At 52.6% G+C, this 27,284-nt stretch overlaps 1 pseudogene across 1 annotated transcript in view; it reads left to right on the top strand.

Moving 5' to 3' along the window:
- LOC146394310 (epidermal growth factor receptor-like) overlaps positions 1 to 22,661 on the top strand; it is a 61,108-nt pseudogene extending 38,447 nt beyond the window's left edge. Inside the window, exons 20-27 of the transcript XR_014836258.1 lie at positions 8,810 to 8,965; positions 9,633 to 9,708; positions 12,280 to 12,426; positions 13,403 to 13,500; positions 14,803 to 14,970; positions 15,304 to 15,351; positions 16,056 to 16,161; positions 16,772 to 22,661. The product of XR_014836258.1 is annotated as an epidermal growth factor receptor-like (transcript). The remainder of the gene's footprint in view (positions 1 to 8,809; positions 8,966 to 9,632; positions 9,709 to 12,279; positions 12,427 to 13,402; positions 13,501 to 14,802; positions 14,971 to 15,303; positions 15,352 to 16,055; positions 16,162 to 16,771) is intronic.
- Positions 22,662 to 27,284: the final 4,623 nt, after the last annotated feature.

Genomic DNA, 27,284 nt, shown 5'->3' on the forward strand with positions numbered 1-27,284 from the left:
TGGTTTCATGAAAAGGTGGTTTCTCTGTCTATTAGTTTCCTGGGGCTGCCACCAAAACTTGCAACAAACTTAGTGGCTTGCCACAATAGAAATTTATTCTGTCATAGTTCTGGAGGTCAGAAGTCCCAGGTCAAGGTGTCCTAAGAGCCATCCTCCCGCTGAAGGCTCCCCTGGTCCCACTGGTCCAGGAGTTATTTCCTGGCTTGTAACTCATCGCTTTGCTTCCTATCTCCATCCTCATGGCCTCCTTCCCCGCGTCTGAGTCCAGACCACCCCTCCTTTAAAAGATACAATCGGGAGTTCCCGTCATGGCTCAGTGGTTAACGACTCTGACTAGCAACCATGAGATTGCAGGTTCGAACCCTGGCCTCGCTCAGTGGGGTAAGGATCCATGAGCTGTGGTATGGATCACAGACGCGGCTCGGATCCCGCGTGGCTGTGGCTGTGGTGGAGGCCGGCAGCTGTAGCTCTGATTGGACCCCTAGCCTGGGAACCTCCATATGCCGCAGGTGTGGCCCTCAAAAGACAAAAGAAAAAAAGAAAGATAAAATCGTCCCTAAAGCCAACGTGCGTTCATCTCAAGATCTCTGACTGTTTCGATCTGCCATACCCTCTGTCTAAATAAGGTTATGTTCTGCGGTTCTGGGTAGACAGGAAATGGGGGGACACTCTTCAACCCAGTACAGTGGCTGATGTGGGCAGGAGGTGCTCACCCCGAGTAGGTCTCATTGAATAAAGAGTTACTCTCTCGTGGAGTTCCCTGGTGGCTCAGCAGGATAAGGATCTGGTGTTGTCACTGCTGTGGCATGAGTTTGATCCCTGTCCTGGGAACTTCCACATGCCATGGGCGAGACCAAAAAAAAGAATTATTCCTGGAGGTCTGCTCGTGTCCTGCCTCCAGACCCCAGAGATGCCTCCTCAGTCGCTTCTCTGATTGTCTGAGGTGGGAGAGTCGCCAGAGAGAGAGCCCCACTCCAGGCTCTCCCTGTGGCGTTGCTTCATTGGCCTTACTTTTTAAAAGCGCACGTTGCTGTCGGGGAAGATCAGGTGTGCTGACGTGTTTATGTGAAGCTGGGAGGGACTCGAAGAGCCGTGCCCTGGCTGTCGTCCACCTCGGGCAGGGCATCCAGAACTCTGCACCCTGTGGCCGTCGCCTCCTGCCTGGTGGAGAAGGCCCAGCTCCCCAGAGAGTGCCCAGATATTTATCATTCTCCTTACCTGTGTCAACTTGCAGCTCCACAGACATGACTTTTCACGTGACAGGACACACCGCCCCGCAAGTCTTGCCTGCCTCAGAACCAGGCTCGTGGCTCCCGTGGCTCCACGTCTCAGCTCTGGCTGTCCTCAGGCGAGCTGTCCGTGCTCCCAGTCTCGTTGGCTGCAGATGGCTCTTTGCAGGGTGGCACTGGTGGCCTCTGCGAAGCACCTGCTTGGCTCCAGGATGCACCTCATGCTCACTCTTCTGGTTTTTCCCACATTTTTTGACGAACTTAGGTTAGATTAGTGACCAAAATCTAAGCAGAATGCTGTCTTCGGCTCCGTATTGCCTCTCCTCACGGCAGCACCTCCTGCTCCGGGCCCTCTCTTGTCCACAGCCTTTCCCTTATCTCCTTTGCGATCTCACGCTCAAATCTGCTGCCCGCCCAGTGTCTGCATAAACGGGAGTCCATTTGGCCCCCAAACCAGTCTTCCGCAAGCGTGAGGCAAAAACAAACACCTCACGGCAGAGCCCACCGCAGGATGAGAGCAGCTCGGCCCAGGACAAGCCTGATGAGGGCGCGTGTCCAGAGTTCCCAAGGGGAGTTGCCAGGGCCTGAAAGTTTTCCAGGACGCTCCTCTGTCACTCAGTCTCGTCTTGGTATTGAAACCCACGGCTCTGCCTGTTGCTCCTTGTTTCGATTTGCTTTTGCTGAAGCCCCTTCGTGCTGCAGCTCTTTGCTTCGGTCTGTGATCCAGCTGCTTCGTTCTCGAGAGAAACCTATTCCGCTGTCCTCGGATAGCTGTAGGGATGTAGTGTCTGTCCCCGGAGGGGGGTAGAGTCATGGTTTCCACAGTTGCAAAGAGAGAAATTTTCTCTTGGGTTAGTGACTGTTTACCCAACAGTTAGAATTGGAACCACCCAGAAACATTAGGGGCTGATGAAAAACTAAACATGCTGGCATCTTCAAAGTGGGATTTATTGATTTATAAATGCCCTCATTGATTCACCAAGGCACAGGTTCTTTTGGGAAGTTTTCCAAGTATTGATGGAGAGCTGGGCAATGTTAGGCAAGTTTATTGTCGTGGCTCAACTACTAGGAGGACAAATAAAATTGTATCACCCAGGCAAAAGGGAAAAAACCCCAATAAAACAAGACAGAGATGGCCCCTGGAGGAAATCAGCGTGGGCTGGGAGAACAGAGACGCCTGCCCTCCCATCCGGCAGAGAGTGGATTCTATCTCAGGTCTCCGGGGGCTGCGGAGGGAGACCTGACCTGCTGCTTGACCACCACTTCCTCAGCTCCTGGCTCAGGAAGCCAGCGGGAGCTCTCCCTTGCTGGGAGCAACTTAGGTGCTTCCGAAAGTGTATCCATTCTCTCTGGCTATTTAAATCAGCTAGTAAATCCCCACATAATTAGATGACACACTAATCCCCTAAAATGTTCTAATCCAAGAGATGCTGTCCTCAGCTTGGTTTGGGGGACACTGCTGCCACCCAGGCTTAGAGCACCGCAGAGGACACTGCTGCAGAGCCCTGCAGGAATCAGCCACCTTGGCTGGGAGCGGTCCGTCCTTTGCCTCGGGGACCACAGAGCTTTCTTACCGCCCTGCTCAGAGTCAGATCTCACAGAAGTGAGTTTTCAGGGAGCTCGTGTGAGTTTCGGGTGCTGACCTGGCCCTGGTGAGGTTCGAAGGTGGCTGGTGGGCGGGCGAGGGAGGCGCCCAGAAAAAATTTCGTTATAGCACCACTCCACCTGGTTCATTCTAAGAGATGAAACTTCACAGAGATGGACTTTAAAAACTTTCTGTTCAAAAGATCTGTTTTTTTCAAGTGCTCGGGTACGTAGTTTGGTTTAAATTCATCGGAAAAAGCCCCAGGTCTTTTCCTCACCCACAGATTGGTAGGCGCTCTCAGGGCCTGTGAACGGCGAAGGGAAGACAGGTCCTGCTAACGGAGGAGAGTGGCCGTGCCTCTGAGGGAGCAGCTTGTCCGGGCCCTGCTGTCTGATTCCAGGGGCCGTGCCGGCAACCCGTGTCGAAGGAGTATGACGTGGTCGTGACAGATGCGCGGGGGCGGGAGAGAAGGGACATTTGCCTGGAGGGGTCGCAGTTGCCGGTCAGCTCGCTCGGCTTTGGTGGGGGAGACGTTGGCTGTTCTGTGCAGCACAGGTGCCCGCCTCCCGTCTGGGCCCGGTGCTCGGCCTCCGCGGCTGGTCTGCTCCCCCACCCCACCCCCAGCCCCCGCTTTCCGGTGCAGATCAGGACCCAAAGGCGAGGTTCCAGGCATAGACCCCATCCTGCTGAGGGTTGGTGGTTCAGCCGCTGGCCTCCATCCATGGGGCTGGAGAAGACGCCTGCTCAGAGCTGACTCAACTGCAGAGCACACCCTGCGGGCACCCCCAGCAGTAAGACAGAGAGAGGGGACAGGGCCAGCGGCAGATCCAGTTACCAAGTATTTCGGTTATTTGGATCACTTTTTAATTTATTCTTAGGTTGTTCTATGAAAGATTGCAGTTGAACTTAGTCTAAACTGTCACTTTGCAGTATGTCGTTATAAAGCCAGACATCGCTGTGCGATTATTACAGCGTACTCGCCAACTCCTAGAGGTTTCAGTAGCCGTGCCTTCAGAAATACATATGACAACATTTCTTAGCTCTCCAATTTCCTCATTTCCTCACGCAAGGAACACAGATCCCCGCAGAGCTAACAGGGTAGCAGGGAAGGAGGGGGCCGGGAGGGCTGAGGTTGCTGTACCGCGCACATGGGGACCAGCAGGGTGGCTCAGTCTGCCAGCAGCATCAGCCCCTCCCCTTCCCCTGCCCCCTCGGCCCGTGTCTGGCAGATGGGGAGAGCCCGTCCTTCTGCCGGGGGCATCTGAGGAGCTGGGGACGCTGAGGGCTGCTGAGCAGGTGAGGCACAGGGCAGGAGCTGGCGGGGAGAGGAGACTCCTTGGGGCCCTGCAGGTCCAGCCTCATCATGAAAGCAGAGGGCGCCACACAGATATTTGCTCATGATCAGGCTTCTTTTTTTTTTCTTTCATCTTTTAAGGGCCACACTCGTGGCATATGGAGGTGCCCAGGCTAGGGGTCGAATCAGAGCTACAGCTGCCGGCCTACACCACAGTCACAGCAATTCGGGATCCGAGCTGCATCTGCGATCCTACACCCACAGCTCCCAGTAGCGTCGGATCCTTAACCCACCGAGGGAGGCCAGGGATTGAACCTGCGTCCCCATGGATACTAGTCGGGTTTGCTAACCACTGAGCCACGACAGGAACTCCATGATCAGGCTTCTTCAGGGTAGCAGGACACGGTGGCAGCCTCAGTCAAGGTCATTGAAGGAAGAAGGGCGGAGAAGAGAGGATTCACTGGTCTTTGGGAAGAACTGGGGCAGTGCCGGCACCGCTGGAGCATGCGCCTGGTGCGGGCCTGAGTGCACCCTGGGGATCAGCTCGCTGAGCCCTCTGCGTAGACTGTTTTACGTCAGGGCAGTGAGGCAAGGCTTGCTCCCAAGGCCAGGTTCTCCATCAGCATTCAATGCCCTGGGCAAAGCAGACGCCAAGGGCTGTGAGCTGAGCTGGCCTTCCAGCCACACAGCAGGGCTTGGCGCTGCTCCGCCTCTGTCTGGAATAAGAAATTCTGGCTCCCCCGCCTCTTCTGAGGGTGGGGCCAGGGGTCCATGCTTTACTCTGCCGGGCCCTCTGTTCCCTCCGCGTCCCACCTCGCCTTCTCCTATTGGCCAGGTCAGTGCTCCCGCCTCCCCACAGGTGGTTAAAATATAGGCGATCCCTGCCTCCCTCTCTGGGCCGCCCAGGACTTGTAGGTGCTGCAAAGCCTGGGAAAAGTCTGTAAGTGTCAGGCCTTTCTTTTAACGTGGGTGTTGTGTCAAGAAAGTCTTGAAAACCCTCGTGAAGTGCCCGTGTCTCCTCTGTGATCAGGGCCCAGGCAGTTCTCCGGATCCCCATTAGCCCCAGTATATTAATACCCATCCTAGCTGTCCTGCGTTAACCGACCATATACATACATTCGTTAAACTTAGCGAGGTCTCCAAGAAGAATTGAGGACAGGCATTTCCGAGAGGCCCAGGGGCTTTTACACTGACACTGCTTCCCGTGGCCTCTGTTCAGATTCTGGGAGTTCCTGAGCCGTGTCAGGGCCCTTATCTTGGTGCCTGGTTAAAGTATAACTGCTAAGCAGTGAGATGGCCTTTCAAATTGCCTCTGTTAATGTGAGACTGAGCGCAAGGAATCCAGTTTTATCTAAGTTCAATGACTCTAATCTTGTCCCCAGAGTGTCTCTGATTTAAACCCCTCTGGCTGATTAGCCGTGGCTCCAGAATGTGAACCGCCCTTTTCTCCCCTTTCCCAAGCCTTCTCTGAAGACCGCGATGCTGAGAACATTTTTCAGACTTTATTGCAGTTGCTCTGGTTCTTTAAGGACCAGAGAGAGGGGCTGGGGCATAATCCATCGTCAGGTTCTGTCCATGGACTTACTCAGCAGCATGGGCCGAGGAGCTGGGGTGTTGGCTGGGTTTTTGTTTGTTTGTTTGTTCTTGTGGTCGTTTTCTTTGGAATCTGAAGCAGTCTTTGGGTCAGCAGGCAAGTTTCACTTGGAGGCCCCAGCAGGAAATTGAGGTCACCATCTCAGGGGAGGTCTTGGGGACTCCGAGCCCTTGGTCTGTGAGGCCCCAGCCTAGACTCTGAACCCGGAGGCCGGGCCCACGGCCTCCGCCTGGGGCGTTGGGGGCTGGCTCAGAGCTGTCAGCTGCTCTTCTTACCCCTGTCCCTTCAGCTTCAACAGGGTTTGTAGCACATGGGTCCAGTGCACAAATTCTCTTTTAGGCATTGAAAGCAGCAGGATGAGAGTCCACAGGGAGAATTAAACAGAACTGGAAGTGCCCCCGAAGTCCTCCTTGTGGGTTTAATGGATCACAGGGGTCGGATGCTGATGCAGGAGCCCCTTGACGGGCAGAGGGGCCAGTGAGTGGAAGTCCTCCTCTGTTTGGAAGCATTTTCTCAGCCCCACTTCTCTCTCCCTCTCCACACTCCATTCCTAAATAATAATTCCTAGTTTGGAAGTTCCAGGGAAGCATCTGGTAGACATGAGCCCATTCATCTTATTTCCTGGCACCTGAGACACCCTAGCAAGGGAACCATTTTGAACAGACAGCATAGGAGTTCCCATTGTGGCTCAGCAGGGTAGGACCCTGCATAGTAGCCACGAGGATACAGGTTCAATCTCTGGCCTCTCTCACTGAGAAGAGAGAATCCGCATTGCCATGAGCTGCTCCGTAGGTCACAAATGCAGCTTGGATCTGGTGTTGTTGTGGCTATGACATAGGCCGGCAGCTGCAGCTCCCATTTGACCCCTAGCCTGGGAAGCTCCATATGCTGCAGGTTCAGTCCTAAAAAGAAAAAGAAAAAGAAAAAAAGCCCCAGCATCTTAAACATTCAGGAGCTTTCTTAGGTAGTACAGGTGAGACATAAGAATCACTTATTTGTTGTTTTTCCAAGGAAAGAAAAATGTTAAAGATCCCACAAATAGCCTGGTAGTATTTTTTTTTTATTTTTTAAATCATAGTTGATTTACAGTGTTCTGTCAATTTCTGCTGTACAGCAGTAACCCAGTTATACATATACATACATTCTTTTTCTTACATTATCCTCCATCATGTTCCATCACAAGGGACTACGTATAGTTCCCTGTGCTATACAGCAGGATCTCATAGCTTGTCCACTCCAAATGCAATAGTTTGGATCTCCTAACCCCAGACACCCAGTCCATCCCATTCCCTCCCCCTTGGCCACCACAGGTCTGTTGTCCATGTCCATGAGTTTGTTTCTTTTCGGTAGGTAGGTTCATTTATAGCATATATTAAATTCCAGACATAGGTGATGTCATATGGTATTTGTCTTTCTCTTTCTGACTCACTTCACTTCGTATGAGAGGCTCTAGTTCCATCCATGTTGCTGCAGATGGCATTATTTTGTTCTTTTTTGTGGCTGAGTAGTATTCCATTGTGTATACACCACATCTTAATCCACTCATCTGTCCGTGGACGTTTAGGTTGTCTCGATCTCCTGGCCATTGTTAATAATACTGCAGTGAACATAGAAGTGCTTGTATCTTTTTGAATGAAAGTTTTGTGCGTATATATGCCCAGGAGTGGGACTGCAGGATCATGTGGTAGTTTTAGACTTAGTTTTCTGAGGTGCCTCCATGCTGTCGTCCATGGTGGTTGTACCGATTTACATTTAAGTCAACAGTGTGGGAGGTTTCTCCACACCCTCTCCAGCATTGGTTGTTTGTGGACGTACTAATGAAGGCCATGCTGACTGGGGTGAGGAGGTGTCTCACTGCAGTTCTGAGTTGCATGTCGCTAATAATCAGTGATGTTGAGCATTTTTTCATGTGCCTGTTGGCCATCTGTATGTCTTCTTTGGAGAAATGTCTATTCAGGTCTTCTGCCCATTTTTCTTTTTCTTTTTTTGCCTTTTTAGGGCCACACCCAAGGCATATGGAAGTTCCCAGATTAGGGGTCGAATCAGAGCTGTAGCCGCCTGGCTACAACCCAGCCACAGCAATGCCAGATCCGAGCCTCATCTGCAATCTATACCACAGCTAATGGCAATGCCGGATCCTTAACCTACAGAGCAAGGTCAGGAATCGAACCCACATCCTCGTGAATACTAGTCGGGTTCATTAAACACTAAGCCATGACAGGAGCTCCTAGAATCCTCTCTTTATTTTTTAATTTAATTTAATTTTTTTTTTGTCTTTCATCCTTTTTATGGTCACACCCACGGCATGTGGGTGTTCCCAGGCCAGGGGCCTAATCAGAGCTGTTGCCACCGGCCTACGCCACAGCCACAGCAACGGGACTACTGCCCATCTGGAAATTCACTGTGCGCCAGGCACTGTGCTGGGTGCTTCTCAAATATTCTTTCTCTCTCTTGCAGCCTTGGTGGTGATGACAGCAGAATTACGGAGGCAGCCAGGGGTGGCGGCGGGGGGGTGGGGGGGCATCTTGTAAAAGCAGATTCAATATCCACGTGATTTCAGTTTAAAAGGGGTGGGGGGAACAGGGCAGAAAGCCTCCGTGGTGGTGAATCACGTAAGGTTGCCCAGCACGGCGAGGAGAGTGGGCTCCAAGCCACGCATCCGGGGGGAGGCAGTGGGCGCCCCAGAGGCGTTGACGCAGGGAGGAGAGGCCAGGCAGGTGGCGGCAGGCCCTCCTGGGCAGGGTCCAGCCGCATCCCAACCTGCCAGCAGGTCTCCTGCTCTGTCACTGGCTTCCTCTACTTGGTTAACCTGTGTTTGCTACTTGATTACCTGGATGGGGGTAAGTTAATAAGTCAGCAGCTCATTACGTCTTCATCTCCTCACCGTTTCATCCATGGAGTGGACAGATGGTTGCTAATGTTTCTAGTTGTAGGTGACTGTGTCCCTTGAGGGCAGTCCCTGATCGGACCGTAGAGGCTGTTGCCTAGATGACACCAAGCCCTGCGCTGGGGCATGACACGCCCACCCTCTGCCCTCGCCTGGTCCCCGCTCTGCTCTCCACGAGCCACTAGTCCCTCAACCCTCACTGCGCGGCCCCGTGTTTCAGGGCATGAACTATCTGGAAGACCGGCGCTTGGTGCACCGAGACCTGGCGGCCAGGAATGTGCTGGTGAAGACACCGCAGCATGTCAAGATCACTGACTTCGGGCTGGCCAAGCTGCTGGGCGCCGAGGAGAAAGAGTACCACGCGGAAGGAGGCAAAGTGAGGGGCTGGCTCAGGGAAGGGCTGCGTTCTCTGCCCGCAGACCACCTGACGTAGGGGCTGCCCTGGGTGAGGTCCCAGCTGCCCCCTCGCAGTGTAGTCAGGCAGCAGGATTTGCAGGGAAAGCGAGTACAGATGTTCCTGACACATCCTGAAGCCAGAGGTAGCACAGATGCTAGTCATTTGTTGAGGTTAGGTTTCAGCCGCCTGTTCCAGGGAAATGCCCATCAGAAGAACAGCTGGGAAATAGCACAGAAAGCACCCCATGTTGTCCAGGAGCTCCCGAGGGTGCTAGCAGGGCTGGAGTCGGCCTCTTCCTCTCAGACAGCCCTGGGGTCCTCCGGGGGGCTTCCTGCTACGCCCTCCAGAACACTCTGGATCAGCTGGGCCCCCCGCAAGTTTTACTCCAGCCTATGTGGCTCCAGGCGGCCGGTCCCATAGACACCCACACACACAGACATGACCAACAGAACAACCCGCAGACCCAGGGCTCGGAGCTCTGGGGCTCAGCAGAGGCCCTGTTCTCTGCTAGGCTCACACCTCCTCCCACTGGGCCTGGGGGCTGGTTGGGGTCAGGGGGTGGGGGTTGCTTCTCACCTTTGTCCGGGAGCCATTCAGTTCTCGGGGAGGGAAGCTAGTTGCTGTCTCATTCTTTCGTGGTCCCCAGGTGCCCATCAAGTGGCTGGCTCTAGAGTCAATCCTGCACCGTGTATACACCCACCAGAGTGACGTCTGGAGCTACGGTGAGTCACCCGAGGGTGCCCTGCTGGCCGGTGCTGTGGGGTTTACATTGTACGTGCCGTCGTCCTGGACGTGACTAAGGATTGCAAAATCGCATAATTTTCTGTTATACCGGAAAACACGAGGAAGGAAATTGAATCTAAGTCCGTACCCAGCAGTCGGCTGTCAGCACAGAAAGAACTTGAACCTGGGAAAAGCCTGTGCCCGAAAAATCTAACTCAGCCAGACCTCTGGCCATGAACTTGAAGTGAACCAAGGGTGGTGACAAGTCAGGTTTTCTGGGAAGAATTTCCCAGTGGAGGAGTGAGGTTTCACGAGGCGCCGGCTCCATGGCTGTGCTTTCAGGGAGCGAGTGGTGGTCTTAGGACAGAGGTCTCTATGAATGAGGAAGTGAATTCGGCTGCACCCAGAGCATGCAGGAGTGCCTTCCCCAGTCAGGGGTCGAACCCACGCCACAGTAGTGACAACACTAAGTCCTTAACCATTACGCCACCAGGGAACTCCTGAATACATGAGTTTTCGTAGGTTCCTGCGAGCTGAGCTGCCCTCAGTGCCTGGAGTAGATAAGGGCTATTCTGTCACCTTGTTATTTTCAGTCATTTTCAAGAAATATCTGCTTCCCTGGAGGGATGGAGAGGAGTGCTGCTTTTCCCACTGCTGGTACGGCCCAGAGCCATCGTCATTGTCACCACAGAGCCCGAGCCACCCTCCCTCAGGGACCCCGAGCAGGGGCTCCTCCCGGGCTTGTTTTGCACATGCCAACCAGTTCTCCAGGAGAGTGTGTTTCGTAGTTAAAAACAGCAGACTTTCACTTCTCTGCTCAACGTCCTTCTTCGGTTTTCCAGATATGTTCCGACAAAACCTGACCCCTAGATGGGGTGGGAAGGGTCGTGAGCGGCTGGCCCCTGCCTTTCCCGGCTGCCCAGCTGCCTCTCCTCGGGCTTGTGTGCCCACTCCCAGCCCACATGGGCCACGTTACCCAAGAAATGAAACTCTCAAGCTCCGTGACTTAATCCCTTTGGATGGTGACAGCCAAGCCCGGAAGGCAGCGTCACCAGGGGGCCCTGGGCTTTCATCTCCATGGAAACAGTGTTGTCAGTGATAATAACCTGCTGGTCCCTGGAGTTCTCACACATGAACCTGAACTTTCAGTCTAAGAAACACATTCTGTTACTCCACTCTCTAGTTTCCAGAGTTGAGACGAGGGAATTCTTAGCACCTTCCTGCGCTGCTCGAACCCACAGCCAGGCGCACATGTTGCCCTCTTTCACCACCTGTTCACAAGCCTGGAAAGCCTGCCTTCCTGTGGGAATCCACTGTGCATGTTTGATTGCGGTGGTTAAACCTAGTGAGAGGAGAACTGATGGACTTTATAAAGCTTGGAAACGAGCTGTTTCCTTGAGTCCATACGGACGCTGTGGTGGGAAGGAAATTGATTTCTTGTCCCCGGACTGCTTTGCTTCCTTTGCAGCTTTGCCTTCTGAGGTTAACTCCGGCCACCTGGTTTTGGAAAACCCATGCCGGCCTGTGATAATACCCGTTTAGAGGCTCCGGAGAGGAGGGGTCATTAGACCAGCTGGGCATCAGGAAGCCCCTGGCCCCTGTGTCTGGGCCCTTCCTGTGTAGTTTGGGGACCCACTGTGGTCCTCGCAAGTGGCACCCATGGCACCTTGCTGTGCAGGTGGGGCCGCCCTCCCCACTGCCTTAGTGTGTTTCCGGAGCAGAGAATTCCATGGAGGCGGCACAGAGATAGAAGGACCATCTGAACTTGGGGGTGGTGTGAAAATCACCCAGTTCTCAAATTACTCCTGCTTTGATTTTTCAGTCATGATGATTGCTTGATGGTGAAATAGAAAGTGTGGGACTTTTGTACTTATCAAAAGGAACACAGGGGGTTTCTCTCCAGTCTCTCTTTTTTTTTTTTTTTTTTTTTTTGCCTTTTGTCTTTTTAGGGCCGCACCTGTGACATATGGAGGTTCCCAGGCTAGGAGTCCAATCGGAGCTACAACTGCTGGCCTGCACCACAGCCATAGCCACAGCCACGCCAGATCCGAGCCGAGTCTGCGACCTACACCACAGCTCAGGGCAACACCGGATCCTTAACCCACTGAGCGAGGCCAGGGATCGAACCCTCAACCTCATGACTCTTCGCTTCCACTGTACCACGACGAGAACTCCTCTCTCCAGTTTCTTTGTTCTTTGAGAACACAGCTCACAACCCTATTGGTGAGCCACTTGGGGCCGAGGTCTGGGTGCATAACTCCTGCTCCACAGACGCCAGCCCTTCCACTCCAGAGTGCTGGTGGTGCCCCTGCTGCTCTTACTGTTTGTTGGCCGCTCGCTTTTTTGCCTTACGTCGTCTGAACGTGAGTCAGTGCTGCTATCTCGTTTGGTCCGCAGAACCATCCTCTGAGACACGTGCTGTCATCGTCCCACTTTACAGAGGTGAACTGAGGCTTCCAAGGCCACAGAAACCTGAGTTTTAGACGCCACAAACAGTATGTCAAAGCGATGGCTCCAGACGAGGTGCCGTGGTTATTACTGACCCTCAAGCAACCCCTTCTTCCCCTCAGGAGTCACCGTTTGGGAGCTGATGACCTTTGGGTCCAAGCCTTATGACGGGATCCCCGCGAGTGAGATCTCGACCGTCCTGGAGAAGGGAGAGCGCCTCCCGCAGCCCCCCATCTGCACCATTGATGTCTACATGATCATGGTCAAGTGTGAGTGGCCACCCCCGACCCCCCGCTCCACCCGGCCTGGCACGGCTCCCGAAGCCCCACCCCCAGACCTGCCTCTCCCTGCAGGCGGCTCCGAAGTCTGCAAGGCAGGCTCATCCGCAGACACCCCCGCACACACACCCAGAGGCACCTGGCTGGCTCACGGGGCTCTGGCAGCGGCCAGGGCCCCTGTCTGCGGCAACACCTTACCTGTGTGAAGAGCATGAGCACAGGAGGGTAGCACAGGGAATGTGGTGGGGCCAGGTTCCTGTAAGTACGAAGCCTTTCTGAATGTTGAACTGCAGACTTAATCAGTTTTAACTCCCTTGCTTGGGGCGGAGGAAGTTGCGTGATTTGTCTAAGGTCACACAGAGGTCTGGCCTAAAATAGTTCGCCATCCTGCTGCTGGGACAAGAGCAGCATGCGGGAGTCATGCAGATTTCCAGGCGATAGTGTTTCCCCCAGCGCGTTCAGCGCGAGTAGATGGCTGTGAACCAAGTGCCCCCGCTGCGTGAGAGGTGCCCGCCCACAGGAGGAGCTCGAGCTCCCAACCCCAGGTTCTGAAGGAAAGTCCCTAAACTGGATCTGGTTTCCAGCGCTTCCGAGCCTGCTGAGTGCATATCAGTGAGGGTGAACGTGGACCTGGCTGAGTCTGGATGCCTCGGCGGCCTGCGGTCAGAGCCGCTCACAAGCAGCCGTGCGTGCCAGACGGCCTTGGCTCCCTTGGGGTGAAGACCCCAGAATGCTGGCCCTCGGAAGGGGCGGTGCGGGAAATCAGAGTGTCGTTGCCGTTCTGACTCGGCTGTGTGATGTTATCCTGGTCTTTACAGAGTCACCAGTGCGGGTTTGCCAAGGCCGAGACCCTGTCGCAGAGATTAGGTTTCTTGCTCATTTATGTGTCCGAGAGAACCGCTCCTCAAAAGCTTTCCATCTTCACCGCTTCCTTCTCGTTGCACTGACTGCCTCCTTCCGTCCCCAGGCTGGATGATAGATGCTGATAGTCGCCCAAAGTTCCGTGAGCTGATCATCGAATTCTCCAAAATGGCCCGAGACCCCCAGCGCTACCTTGTCATCCAGGTACCGGATCACATCCGCCTGCCCCTGGGAAAACCCTCTAATTAGCAGCCGATGCTGCTGTGCTGCATCCATGGGGACACAGCCCGACTGCCCCTCCCTCTCCCCGGCCACACCATGACCCTGAGTACCTCAGAGCAGGGCTGAGTTGTGGGCTTTGTGATGCTCCAGGTGGCCCCCGCGTCACTGCCACCCGCCTGAGCACCTGCACCTGGCCCCGTCGTCTCTGTGGTCCTGCCGGCCGAGGTCTTATCTTGGTCTTGGAGAAACAGGCTTTGGTGCCGAGCATACCTGGCTCTGATCTTGGATTCTCCACTGGCCACGTTAGGTTGAACCAAGGTCACAGGGCAGTTTTAACAATTCAGTGAAACGATATCTGCAGAATTCCTGCTCAGCACCTGAAGGTCCTGCTGTGTGGTGGGGGGAGGGTCCCCAGACCACCAAGCAGGCAGCTTTCTGACAGCAGCGGGGTGGCCTGTAGTTTGGCTCAATCTGCTGCCCCACCCGGAGACAGGACAGCTCTCAGAGTCCCCCAGGGCTGCTTCCCTGCGCCCCCCTCTGAGGCCAGTCCCAGGGTTGTCTGTGCTTCTGACTGACCCCTCCTCAGCTTCCACTGGTTTTTTGCTGGAGCGGCTCTCGGGACTTGGAGAAAGACATTCCTCACTAGATCGCTGGCTTGTTAGAAAAAGAAGAGCCGGACAGAAGCGAGGCACAGGCGGGTGTGGGGCCCCGGGTGCCCGGCTCTCCCCAGATCTCCATGAGGTCACCACCCTGGACGCTCTCTGAGCCCCACCCAGTCGGGTCTCTATGGGGCTTCGTTCCAGGGCCTGATTGGCCCTCTGGCCATGGATCCATCCTTGCTCCAGGAGGTCGGCTGGGCCTGGGAGCTCTGACCCTGTCCTCACGTGGCAGCGCCCCCCGCTGGCCCCACCTTGAGGAGCTTCTGAAAGTCTCCTCATTCGGAAGCGGCTTTCTGCTCTCTGCGCCTGGGACATCCCAAGGGTTTGGGGGCTCTGCGCCAGGAATGGGGACAGAGTCCACGCGTGTGTGGCTTGTTCTGTGTCGCAGCCCCATGGCCCTCGCCCTGAACGTGCTTCAGCCCCTCCCCTCTCCTCCTGGGCGCTGCCTTCCTTCCCTTTGGGGCTTTTAGGTGTCAGGGAAGCTTCATGTCTAAGTCCATGTGGGGAGAAGGGAGGACAGGACCTGGGCGGGTGTCAGGGCTGAACTATCGCCCAGGGAGTCACCTCAATGGGGTGGGGGCGGCAGGCCTGTGGCCTTTCTCATGGGCTCCAAACCCCTGTCCAGGGAGACGAGCGAATGCACTTGCCAAGCCCTACGGACTCCAACTTCTACCGCGCCCTGATGGACGAGGAGGACATGGAGGATGTGGTGGACGCCGACGAGTACCTCGTCCCCCAGCAGGGCTTCTTCCACAGCCCCGCCACCTCCCGGACGCCGCTGCTCAGCTCTCTGGTACCAGAGTCTTCCTCTCAACAGGCCGTGTTTTAGGGAAAATGATCCATCTAGGGGAACTCACAGAGAGACCAAGAAGTGCCTTTTACACACCTGGGGAAACCGGCATCCAAATGGGTCGCTGAGGTGCCTCGGTTACCTATGGCATTGTAACGACGGGCTCCTGGTCTTCTTAGGCCCACTAAGGAATGAGTCACGTCAGAACTAGACCTAAAGCTAATAATAGTCAAGATGAAATCCAGCCCCTTTAAATGGACCCTGGGCCCCCTCCTGCTTCCGTGGGCGGGGTGGGGGGGAGCATGTGCACCCTAAACAGCTGTGCTTCTTTTTCAGAGCGCCACCAGCAGCACCCCCGCTGTGGCTTGCGTTGACAGAAACGGGGTAGGTATCACCACCTCTAAGCTAGAAGTAAATAATAGCTCTGTACCGTGGTTCTATTAGACGTGAAAAATGCCCGCCTCCACCCACATAATCACCATTTTCCTTCCTGGATCCTCTCGTCCCGTGACCCCTACCCTAAGGCCAGCAGTTAGCCGCCACTTATTGAAGTGCAGTTTGGAATGTGGTTCTCGGACCGGCACCATCAGTGTCCCGGGGGTTTGTCAGAAAAGCAAACTGTCGGGCCAGCACCCGAGACCTCCTGACGGGATCTTGGGGAGGGACCTGTCCAGCTGGGTTTGAGGCCACCTTACCGGTGACGTCGACACGGGCTGGGCAGAGCCTTGAGCAGGCCCACACCTGCCAACACAGAAGCCTCCAGCCGCACATGGCTGCTTCAGTTGAAATTTTGGTTAAAGTTAAGTAAGATTTAAAATTTGGTTCCTCCCACACGTGGTTAGTAGCGTGGGTCATAGAACATTCCTGCATTGCAGGCAGCCCCGCTAGACAGCCCTGACCAGGGCAGCGCCACGTGCCCTGGGTTCTGTGGGCTGGCTGCGTGGGTGCCACCTGGGGGTGATGTGGCTGGAAATGCAGAGTCTCGGGTCCTCTCCCAGACTGTGGGAGCAGCATCTGCGTCCTAACAAGCTCTCGGGCGATCTTTTTCCCCGGCGATGGGAGTAACCTTTGCCTCATGGCCTCCCCAGCAGAGTTATCCCCTCAAGGAAGACAGCTTCCTGCAGCGGTACAGCTCCGACCCCACTGGCGCCCTGACCGAGGACAGCCTAGACGACACTTTTCTCCCAGCACCCGGTGAGTGCCTCAGTCTAGAAGCAGGCGTGCCCCTTGGCTCCATCGCCAGTACCCAGGCTGCCTCCCTCCCTCCCCTTGGTCCAGAGGGGGGCCTTTGGCAAGAGTGCAGACACGACGAAGGGAGGAGGGAAGGTGGGTAGGAAACGACCGAGCTTTTGCACTCGGGGCTCCGGTGGCTCATGTCACGTGCAGGTGGCTTTTCGGATGAATCTGCAGATTTCCTAGAATGTGAAGCAACCAGAAAAGATATACATGTGTGAGTGAGTGTGTGTGTGTGCACGTGTGACAGCTCTGATCCCACTCTTCCTCCTGAGTCCATTCTTAGCCTGTGAAGCATATACGTCCCTAATCCAGGCTTCATCCCCGGGCCGTCCCAGCCTGTACCCACGCGTATCTCAGGGAGGCTGAACTCTGAGAACTTGAATTGGCAAAAGATAACGGTGCCCATTGCCTTAAGAAGTACAGGAAAGAACATGATTTATTTCAGCAAGCGAGTCGTCTCCCTCTGTCACCCGGGGCTCACTGAAGATCTGCAGGGGGCTCAGCAGGAGCCAGGGAACTGCTTGGGAGGAGGTTGTACTGATGACCTGTGATTTCTTTTCGCTTCCAGAATATGTAAACCAGTCTGTTCCCAAGAGGCCCGCGGGCTCCGTCCAGAACCCTGTCTACCACAATCAGCCTCTCAGTGCAGCTCCTGGCCGGGACCCCCACTACCAGAACTCCCACAGCAATGCCGTGGGCAACCCTGAGTATCTCAACACCCCCCGCCCCGCCTGCATCAACGGAGGACTGGACGGCCCTGCCTTCTGGGCACAGACAGGCAGCCACCAGATTAATCTGGACAACCCAGACTACCAGCAGGCCTTCTTCCCCAAGGAAGCCAAATCAAACGGCATCTGTAAGGGTCCCGCCGCCGAAAACGCAGAGTACCTAAGGGCGGCACCAGCCAGCAGTGACCTTACTGGGGCATGACCTCTGAGGATGGCATTGGCCCAAAACTGCCAGGCCCTTCAGCCCCCGGGACCACGCTACGGCAGCTACATAGTCCTGACAGCCCACGTTAACGCTCGGACCTTGGACTGGCTTGGCCATCTCTGCCCTGACCAGCCCGACTTCCAGCTGAGAAGTGCCCTGTGGCAGATGCGTCCTTGGAAGTTGCAGGGACATTCCTTTGTCTTCAGACTGTGAGGCTTCCACGGAAGGCTTCCGGAAAGGGATGTTGTCCGTTTGGGTGAAGATCACTTTTCAAGATATGTTTGCAAAAAACTAAGTATGTTTAAGGAATTTTATCACTTGGGGACCTTTGGGGTGTTTAGTCGTCATTGATTTTGCTTTTAACGGGCTTTTCCAACGAGGAAGAAGCTCACTTGTAGCACTTGGGCCGCAGAGTCCACCCAGATACGGGACCAGCCCGGGCCAGCCTTCCACTAACACTTGATTCCACTGGCTCTGCTCGGAGGCTCTTCCACTGCAAGGCAGTTGAAAACCAGCTAGTTCTCCGTGTCCCAGGCAGGCCCGATTGGTACTCTGTCAAATCATGTCAGGTGCAAGAGGATAAGCCACTTTGAACCCTTCCTGGGCAGGGGAGAAAAGGAGGGTAGAATTCCTCCTCAGACTTACTTTTATCCAAATATCTCCACGGTACTTACCCTCCATTGAGTGACCAGTGTTTTCTGATTATATGTGTTGGATTTACTTGTTTATTTTCCATTCCGTTGTTTTGAGATTCAGTGTGGTTTCCAGCAAGGGGAGATGGGACATCAGAACATTAGCCAGTATCTGCTCATAGCCGACTCATCAGCATGCATACCAGCAGCCTTTAACGGAGATGGAACAACAGTGCAAAAGGGAAAGTTCCCCCAAATTGGAGTCGGAGAAAATGCATCAAGTCGTTTGGGGGTAGGGCGGGCCCACTGGGAGACTGCGAAACGGAAGCTGCTCTTGAAACGCTGTTGGCCTTCCGTCCGAAACAATCGGTTTAGGCTACTCACGGAAGATAACTTTCTTTTTACTTTACTTTAAGGGTTTTTACTCAAAGCGCACTCTGTGCCTCACTGGGAAGCTGCCCCAAAGCCCTTCCTTTCCTTCGTGAGTTGAGTCGAAGGGCCCAGGCCCTGGGGCAGCCCTCACCGCAGCTAGCAGGTGAAATAAGGACAGCCTTGTGCCTTGTGGGGAATATGAAATTTGATTTTGAAAGTGATGACAATGCCGTCACAACATCTACAGGTACGTGAGAAGAAAAAAAAAAAAATCCCCTTCAAATAACTCCCTCCCTCTGCTTAGAACTTGGACTCGCTTCTCTCCTGTGTCCCTGCACCCGATCGGCACCTCGGTTCTTTGTAGACTGGGTTGTAAGTGCCCCAGCTGGCTCCCCCTCCACACGGAAGAGGGGTTTCAGACAGTTCTTTTCATGCTGTGACTGTGTTCACCCACACACAACACACAGACACACAATTTTCCTCTAGCTTGTAAGTTATTTATTCACTCAGATGGATCAGGGCCCCATGGTTTTGTTACCAAAGTATTTCATTTGGTCTCAGAGGAAATATAACCTATATCCGACTCAGTTCCATCATATCCTGTTTTGAACCCCCTTCAACACCTTTCCAGCCCGGCAGAGGTGCTAAAGATAGAAAAATAAAACAATCCCTGTCTCCACAAAAATTACAATTTAGCGAAGAAAATTGGCTAACAGGATACGACAGATGCCACAGAAGCCGCTTCAGCCCAGCGTGTTGTAGCACAGAGGAGGGAGTGGGGCATCTGGTCTTGGAGGAGCCCTGGGGGGTCGGGCAGGAGGCCCCCGACGGGGCGGGGGGTGGTGCAGAAAGAGCCCTCCCCCCAGCCAGGGAGCCCAACCTCAAAAGCAGCAGCCGAAGGAACCCCTGGGGAAGCAAGCCCCCTCACGTCCCTCCCCCGGGGGACTACAAGGTGATTCCTGGAAGGTTAACTAACATTCCTAAGAATCTGAAATTTGATGCCCTTTTCACCAAACCACGTTTGTTATTTACTCTCCTCAGAAGGAAAGCCCGCCAGCGAGATAGTTACCAGCACAGAGAGAGAGAATGATTCGCATTCTACTGTCACTTGTTGTGTCCTCAAGCCCCAGAGCTTGGGAGGTCAGTGACATGCTGACCCAGCAGGAAAATCCTAGCATTTTTGTAATTTGAGATATTTTACTATAATGTAATAAAAGAGCAAGAGCTAGTCAAGCTTTTTTTTTCTTTGTATTTCAAGCTTCCTGCATGAAATCTAACTGCTAAATTCTCTTAGGATTGAGTTTCCCAAATGTTCTTTCTCTGTCCAGGGAGGTTCAGGGCCAGAGGTCCCTGGCGGTCAGGAGTGGGGCTCCTAGGGCTGCGGGATTCCTACGTCGTGGCTCTGGCCCGATCCCAAAGCTGCCACTTGTCACTTTGGTTCTCCTAGCTGACACCAGGCCCTGAGGCCCCACGGAGAGCCAGTCCACTGTTTCTTCCTTGGCCAGGTCCTGGAAGGCCAGCTCCATGTCTGGCCTTTGGAGACAGATCAGGGGATGGTAAGAGTTAGAAGCTAACATTTACAGCTGACCCTTGAGCAACACAGGTTTGAATGGTGTGGGTGGATTTTTTTTTCAATAGTGAACAGGATGGCACTACACGACCCCACTTAGTTGAGTCTGTGGATTAAAAAAACCCAGTGGCTCAAGCGGGCCAATGGCAAGGTTATAGGTTGGCGGGACAGCACCCCAACCCCTGAGTCATTCAAGGGTCCGCTGTGCCATGGGCCTTATATAATCTTCTCACAGACTCCTTAAGGGTCCCTGTCATCATCAAGCTCTATGAAAAGTAGCTCTGTCACCTCGAGAGGACCGAGATGAATCTTCCAAATGCTTAGGTATTTCTTAATTTTGAGCTTTAGCCCCTCCTCTGCCAAAAGTGCAGATACGTGTGAGCCATGGATCACAAAGTACGAAGGCAGCGGTTCCCAGGCCGGCTGCTCTGGGGAGTGGGAGTGATGGAATTTGTCTCAGGTGCTGCCTGGGCCCAGGGACTTTCTGAGCACCCCCAGTGACCCTGCTGAGCTCCATTTTGGGAGGCAGCTGGTGCCGAGGAAGTGCTGGCAGGGTCCGCTGGCCCTGGGCCCCTGGTGCACCCAGCGCAGGCCGGGGCTGTGCGCCTGGGGCGTGAGGCTGTGGAGTTACAGTGACTCGAGGCCCTCACCCTCGCTGCCCATTGGGGTCCCCGGTGGGCATAACAGGACCAATGGAACTGGAATCCCGGGGCTTCCCCACGTGGGAAGCCAGAGTCGAACCCCTTCCCTGAAGGTCACTTCAGTTGTGCTGGCCTCTGCGTCTACACCATGCTCCCAGGTCAGGGCAGAGTCAGAGAGACCTGTGAAAGAGTCGCGAGGCAGGACCAGAAGCAGCCCAGGCTTTATGCCTGGACGTGGCCGCTAGGAGCCTCGGCTGCCTTGTCACAGAAGCCAGCTCATCCTGAAAATCTGAGCCTTGATGAAGCCCCAGACAGTTTCATTTTCTAAGAAGCCAGCTAGAACATTCCGTTTCCGGCCCCAGAGGGAGAGCTGCTCGCTGGAACTTGGTCTGTTCTGCATTTCTCTCTTGTGATGAGCACATTACACCCTGACCTGCTTACTTCCTTGCTGGGGCCGTAGAACCTTTCTGAATAGAAACCCTTGCCTCTGTCACCCGTCACACCAGCAATAGCAGGGACACATCTTTTGGTACTATTGCAGACACACGCAGACAGCATTTTTACATGTAAGTCTATTTTTGTAACTTTTCTGAGCACTGAACTTTGTAAGGTATATTTTTAGGAAAACTCATTTTTCTACAAAAGCAAACAGTTTAGAAAGACTGCAAGAGAATGAAAATTTGAACCTGAAATTTTTGTTGAAAGGGATTTAAGTGAAGCAGACATCTCTCTCAGAAAGGCACACCGCTTTCGCAGAGCCAGGCCAGATCACAGTCCTGATGAAGGGAGCTGTTTTTACATGTCTTCAAGAAGGAACAAGCACACCTGGCTTCGTCTTGATCTGCGGCAGGTCCTGTTGACTCTGGGGCAGTTCAGTGGGAAAGAATTATTGTCTGTTACCGCTAATAGACAAATTCAGCTTATTCGAGAAAAACAGTAACAGCTCTTTGTTGGTTTATGTGTGCCAGTCTGACCTTGATGCACGTTGTTTCATGTGTGTATGGGCAGTGGATATGCACTTAGGATACGGCCTAGAAATACCCGCAGAGCCTCCCTGTAATGTTTACCACATTTGACCAATGCCACCGATGGGCTTCCAGCCCTTGAGATGGGGTTCTCAGCTGCGCCATACGGTAGAGTTGGGGTGGGGTAGCTTTTGAAGATCTTGAGGCCCAGCCATGTCTCACTCAGGCCGATGAAACCTAGGATTTATACTTTGTTAATCTCCTAAAGTCATTCTGATGTAGAGTCCCGGCCAAGAGCCACGGGACTGGGAATTAGCCACAGATGTGTGGATGTGCAGATTCTGCAGATGTGGGCACCGCAGGACTGAGGACCTAAACCAAGCACAGAGCACCAGGGTCCATCGCCGAGGGTCTGGGACTTCTGGGGGAGGGTCCGCAGTAGGTGCCCAAGCCCTGGCAGGGGGGGGAACGGAAGGAAAGGAAGTCCATGTCCTCTTAAAGCTGGACTGGCAGTGAGCATGCTGGCTGCTGGCGCCCTGCCTCTAACCACTGTGCAGCCTTTACTGGCCGGGGAGAAAGCCGACTTAGCAGCGGATCACAAAGGGAGATGGTGAATAGCGGGACGATTGCGAGAGTGCTTGGATGGCATGTATACAAGCAAGAGTCCGGCAAGAGGATTCCTGCTTTAGGAAACACGTTTTCTATGTATTTTTATAAACTGCGTCAGGGATGAAAACTGAAGCAGTCCTGTCCATTGCTCTTCCACGTGTCAGTGCACAGTACCCCTCGCAGGTTACAGCTCTCCTGTCTGAACTGGCAGCATAAGTGCCAAGAGTCCCTACCTGGCAGATGAAATGCATTGTTGGTCCATTTGCTTATTTTTTTTAAAACAAACCCCTTTGAGGTAACTTGGCTACAAAGCAATCTTGCTGTATAACGGAAACTCTTGGAAGTGAAGACGTCCTGGAGAACTGCTGACGTTAGAGGTCTGCTGGCAGCAAGAACTTCATTTTAAAACAGGCAGGCAGTGGCTTTAGAGCTTCTCTATATGCTACATTTTAACCTTAGAAGGTTTTGCTCTGGTGAAAGCAATATTTGTACAAATGGAAAGCAAGATTTTTATATGGTTTACACTCTTGAGCAAAATATGTTGATGTATATGGAATATTAAAAATTAGATGTATATTATTCATTGTTCTTTACTCATAAGTACCTTATGAAAATAATACTGTATTCTTGTTCACAACGCCCTGTTGCTATCAGTTATTGATCATATCCAACCTACTGTGTGTGTTCTTTCCTAATAACATTTTTAAGCTAATTAATAAACTTTATTTTTAGAGCAGTTTTAGTTTCGAAAACTGCAAAATTGAGAAATTACAGAAAGTTACCAAATGTCCTCTGCTTGCCAGCCTCTCCCGCTCCCGCGGTCCGCACTGCAGGGCCTGACACGCTTCCTTGAGTGGAGGTTTCCTGCGTGGGCGTGGGGTTGACTCGGGGCCCTGCTGTGGGGCCGCAGGCTGCTGCCTAAGTGCTCCCCTTCCCAGGCTCCCTCCGGGGCCTCACCTCCTTCCAGCACCTGCCTGGGGGCGCCTGGGTGGAAGAGATGGTCCTACAACCAGGCTTCCTTTCTGCAGAACACCAAAGCCGGCAGGCAGGCAGCTTTGCTGTGATTCTGCTCAGTCATCAAAGCTGTGAGTCAGGGGAACTCAGACCCACAGCCTCCTGCTCTGACCTCACGCCCCCTGCAACCTATGCCTGGGACTGTGTCTCACCCAAGCAGGCCACTTTGTCACTCGCCCTTGCAGGAGACCACTGGTGCCGAGGGAAGGCGTTCTGAGGGGACTCGGGGAAGTACCCGTTTATATCCTTGAGCGTTTTCTCACTCGAAGCCTGAGAGGAATTTAAATTCATCTCAACTACTGGGAAAGAGCAAACGCGCTCCCTGTTGAGGCAAAAGGCACTGACAGGAGGAGAGAAGAGCAGCGGGAAGGGTACCAGGCAGGAGGTGGCCTGCAGCACCCCAGGCTGGTACCCCTCCCCCGGCCACCTTTACAGGCTTTCAAGCCCCCACACTGGTGGGGTCGATGGCCATCAATTCCAGGAAGGTCAGCCCCAAATCCGTCACCCAGGTGCCAAGCACAGGGCGGAGGGGGGGCTGTCATTCCAGTGAGAGCAGGCCTTCCGGGTAACACAGTCCTGGACGTATAAGCAGGACCGGGGCCCTCCCACACCCCTGCAGGACCCCCAGCCCCTGGCCTGCACAGTGCCCTGGGAGGGGGATTCTCTTAGAGCGCCCAGCCTGCATTTGGGGCCTTAACCCCATGGAGAGAAGGGACAGGGACAGTGCTATGGGGCCCTGGCTGCCTGGAGCCTGAATTGTCACCTCTGAGGGAAGGTCGTGGCTTCCATCCCAAAGCTGACATCTCACCTCAGGCCAAACTCACTAGCACTCTGCTCCCCCCATCTCGCCCCCAGGATGCCAACTGAAGCTCAGTGCAGATGGGGTTTCAGCTTGAAAAGGTTTTGCCTCTGGGCCAATAATCCTGTGAAAGCAATCAATCAGCTTTCTGGAGAGAAAAGCTTTGCCAAGAAGAGGAGAGTCTGAAAATGCATAGGGATGGAGCAGGCACAGGTGGCTGCAGGAGTCCCAGGAGAGGATCGCAGATGAAGAGGGAAACCTGGGGGAGGCGGGGAGACCCACCGTGAATTCAAAAAAGCCCTTGGCACCAGGCAGGCTGGCATGACGAGTGGAGAGGCCAGAATTGCCCCAGGTCGCTGGGTGGGGAGTGGAATGAGGCCTGCATTCAGGTTCAGACCAAGGGCAGGAGTTCGAGGATCACCCTTCAGCTGATTTGAAAACACACCTTACCGGATACTACGGTGGGCGGGGGGGGGGGGGGGGGGGGGGGAGAAGGCTACTCCTTCCGGAAAGGAAGAGGCGGGCCTTTCCCACCCCAACACCCCTTGGAGGAGAAAACTGGCCTGAGGAGCCGGGGGCAGAGCCTCCTTGCTGCCCGCTTGCTTCTCTCACAAGCATCCTAGCCTCATCTGTTTCTTGCCTATCCCTTTGTCTCGTGCAGAAGAACTTGAACCTCAGCGGAAACAGACACACGGTGAGTGATTCTAATTTAAAACCACTGGTTCGAGTCCTAATCTGGCTTTTGGCTGGGTTCAAGTCCCAGTCTGTGTTCTGGCTAGGTTCAGGCCGCTGGTGGTGTCAGCTTCTGCTTCCCATTACAATGAGGGGAAATTCCTGGCACTTCCTATGGCCTGCAGAATCCCCCTTTATTTTCTTCTTTTGGCCACACTGCAGCATATGGAGTTCCCAGGCAAGGGATCAGATCTGAGCTACAGATTCAACCCACACTGCTGCCATGCTAGTTCCTTAACCCACTGTGCTGGGCTGGGGGTGGAACCTGCTTCCCAGGGCTCCAGAGATGCTGCGGATCCCTTTGTGCCTCAGCGGGAACTCCCACTGTTTTAATCTTAACTTCCCTGTCAACATTGCGAGTCCTTTACATGATGCATGAAATCAGTAACTCTTCCCTAAGAACTACAATACTGAAGCTACAGATGCACAGATGATGAAGAGATAAATTTTAACTCAAACACCCGCATCAGATATAAAACCAGGAAAATTATGAATAGAAGTCAACAACTGAGTAATATAGAGATAATCATTGAATATTAATTTCACCGGAAAATGTTTTACTCTCATCAGCTGTTCCCTCTTTAGGCCTAAAAACAGCTCGTATCCCAGGACGCCGAAATTAGAGACCCTGATTCTGACAGGACCAGGCCTATGTTGGGATAAATGGTTAGTGAAGTTGTGTTCTTGTGTTCAAGACATGACAGCTCAGATTCAAGCCCTGGCCTAGAACTTCCATATGCTGAGTGTGCAGCCATAAAATTTTTTTTAAAAAAGAATATACTACGTAAAACTAAAACAATGAAATCTTCACAGGACCAATGTCGTCACAGGAATAATAAATGGAAGAAAGTTCAAATTTTGGAAACGTATATGTACGTGGAGATGTACCATATGATAGTGATAACATTTCCAGAGAGTGTAAGATCTAATAAATGATTCTGGAGAAAATGTCTATACATTTGAAAATTTATTAGAGCTCTATTTCAAATTCCAGATGGAGTAAAAATGTAAACATAAAAAATCACGGCAGGAGTTCCTCTGTGGCCCAGAATGTTAAGGATCCAGCACTGTCACTGCAGCTGCGCAGATCACTGCTGTGGTGCTGGTTTGATCCCTGGCCTGGGGACTTCACATGCCACGGGTGCAGCAAAAAGAAAAAGTCAAAACAATCAAAGTCTTGGGCAAAATGTTGTGAATATTCTTGAATCTTTGGGAAGTGACTCATGATGACATAGCTCCACAGCCATGAAGAAAAACATTGGCAACACGGCCACTTAAATTTTTCTTTTTAATCAAAATAATAATAATAACAATAACATAGTAAAAAAGTTAAAACTCATAGGAGAAGAAAAAACTTTTAGACATGTCATGGACTAATATCCTAAAATATGAAGAATTCCAATGGACCCATAAAAATTTAAACACCCCACTAAAATTCTGACAGTGGACAACATGTGGAAAAATTACAAGTGATGAATAACTCAGAAATATATGCTCAAGCTCACTAATAATCCATAAAATGCCAGTTAAAATGAAATGATAAACCTTTTCAGCACCAATTTCGGTAGGAATATAAAGTTTTATGAACTTTTTGAAGAGCAAATTTTTGAACGCATGTACTCTTTGATACGGCAATTGCACTTGTAGAGGGAAACGCCTGAAAGATCGGATTGACGGCACGTCTCCCCCACATTTCACGCCGAAGCCCCTGTGCTGCTCTTGGGAGCTGGGGCCCTTGGGAGGCGGTTGGGGTTACATGAGGTCAGGAGCTGAGAGTGGGATTCGTGTTCTCAGAAGACGAGAGAGACTGGGCTCACGTGCCTCTGCCAGGTGAGGACACGGGGAGGCCACCTTCTGAGGCCAGGAAGCAAGGTCCCCCCAGAGCCTGACCACACTGCCAGCCTCCAGAACTTTGAGAAAGAAATGCCCGCTGTTGCAGCCTCCAGTGTGGCGGCCTGAGCTAAGAGAGGTACTCAAACAGCCATGCACAATACAAAAATATGTGACTGAAAATGTTCACTAAAGCGTTATTTACAATAGAGAAATTTTTAAAATTTAATGTCCATCAAAAGAGAAGTTAAGTCACAAGGGCCATCACAGTACGGAATTTGGAGCAGATGTGAGAAAAAAGTGGGAAAAATCTACATTTGGCACCGTGGAGATATATCCTCATGATACAGTTTTTGTTGTTTTTTTATGATTAGACTTATTCCAGCTAAATTTTTAAAAATTGTTTTAATTCAATGAACTTTATTATATTTTATTGTTGTATAGTTTTATTTTTTTGAATATGCGTTTTTATTTATTTAAGAATGTTTATTATAGTTGATTTACAATGTTCTGCCAATTTCTGCTGCAGAGCAGTAACCCAGTTATACATATACACACATTCTTTTTTTCGCATTATCCTCCATCATGTTCCATCACAAGGGACTACGTATAGTTCCCTGTGCTATACAGCAGGATCTCATAGCTTGTCCACTCCAAATGCAATAGTTTGGATCTCCTAACCCCAGACACCCAGTCCATCCCATTCCCTCCCCCTTGACCACCACAGGTCTGTTGTCCATGTCCATGAGTTTGTTTCTTTTCGGTAGGTAGGTTCATTTATAGCATATATTAAATTCCAGACATAGGTGATGTCATATGGTATTTGTCTTTCTCTTTCTGACTCACTTCACTTCGTATGAGAGGCTCTAGTTCCATCCATGTTGCTGCAAATGGCATTATTTTGTTCTATTTATGGCTGAGTAGTATTCCATTGTGTATATGTACCACATCTTAATCTATTATTCTGTCCGTGGACGTTTAGGT

Source organism: Sus scrofa, unplaced genomic scaffold, assembly GCF_054392235.1.
Source record: "Sus scrofa isolate SSC_HxYL_T2T_F1_AM1 unplaced genomic scaffold, Sscrofa_HxYL_maternal_Yorkshire_Landrace_v2.0 dam_43, whole genome shotgun sequence".
Classification (NCBI taxonomy): Eukaryota; Metazoa; Chordata; class Mammalia; order Artiodactyla; family Suidae; genus Sus; species Sus scrofa.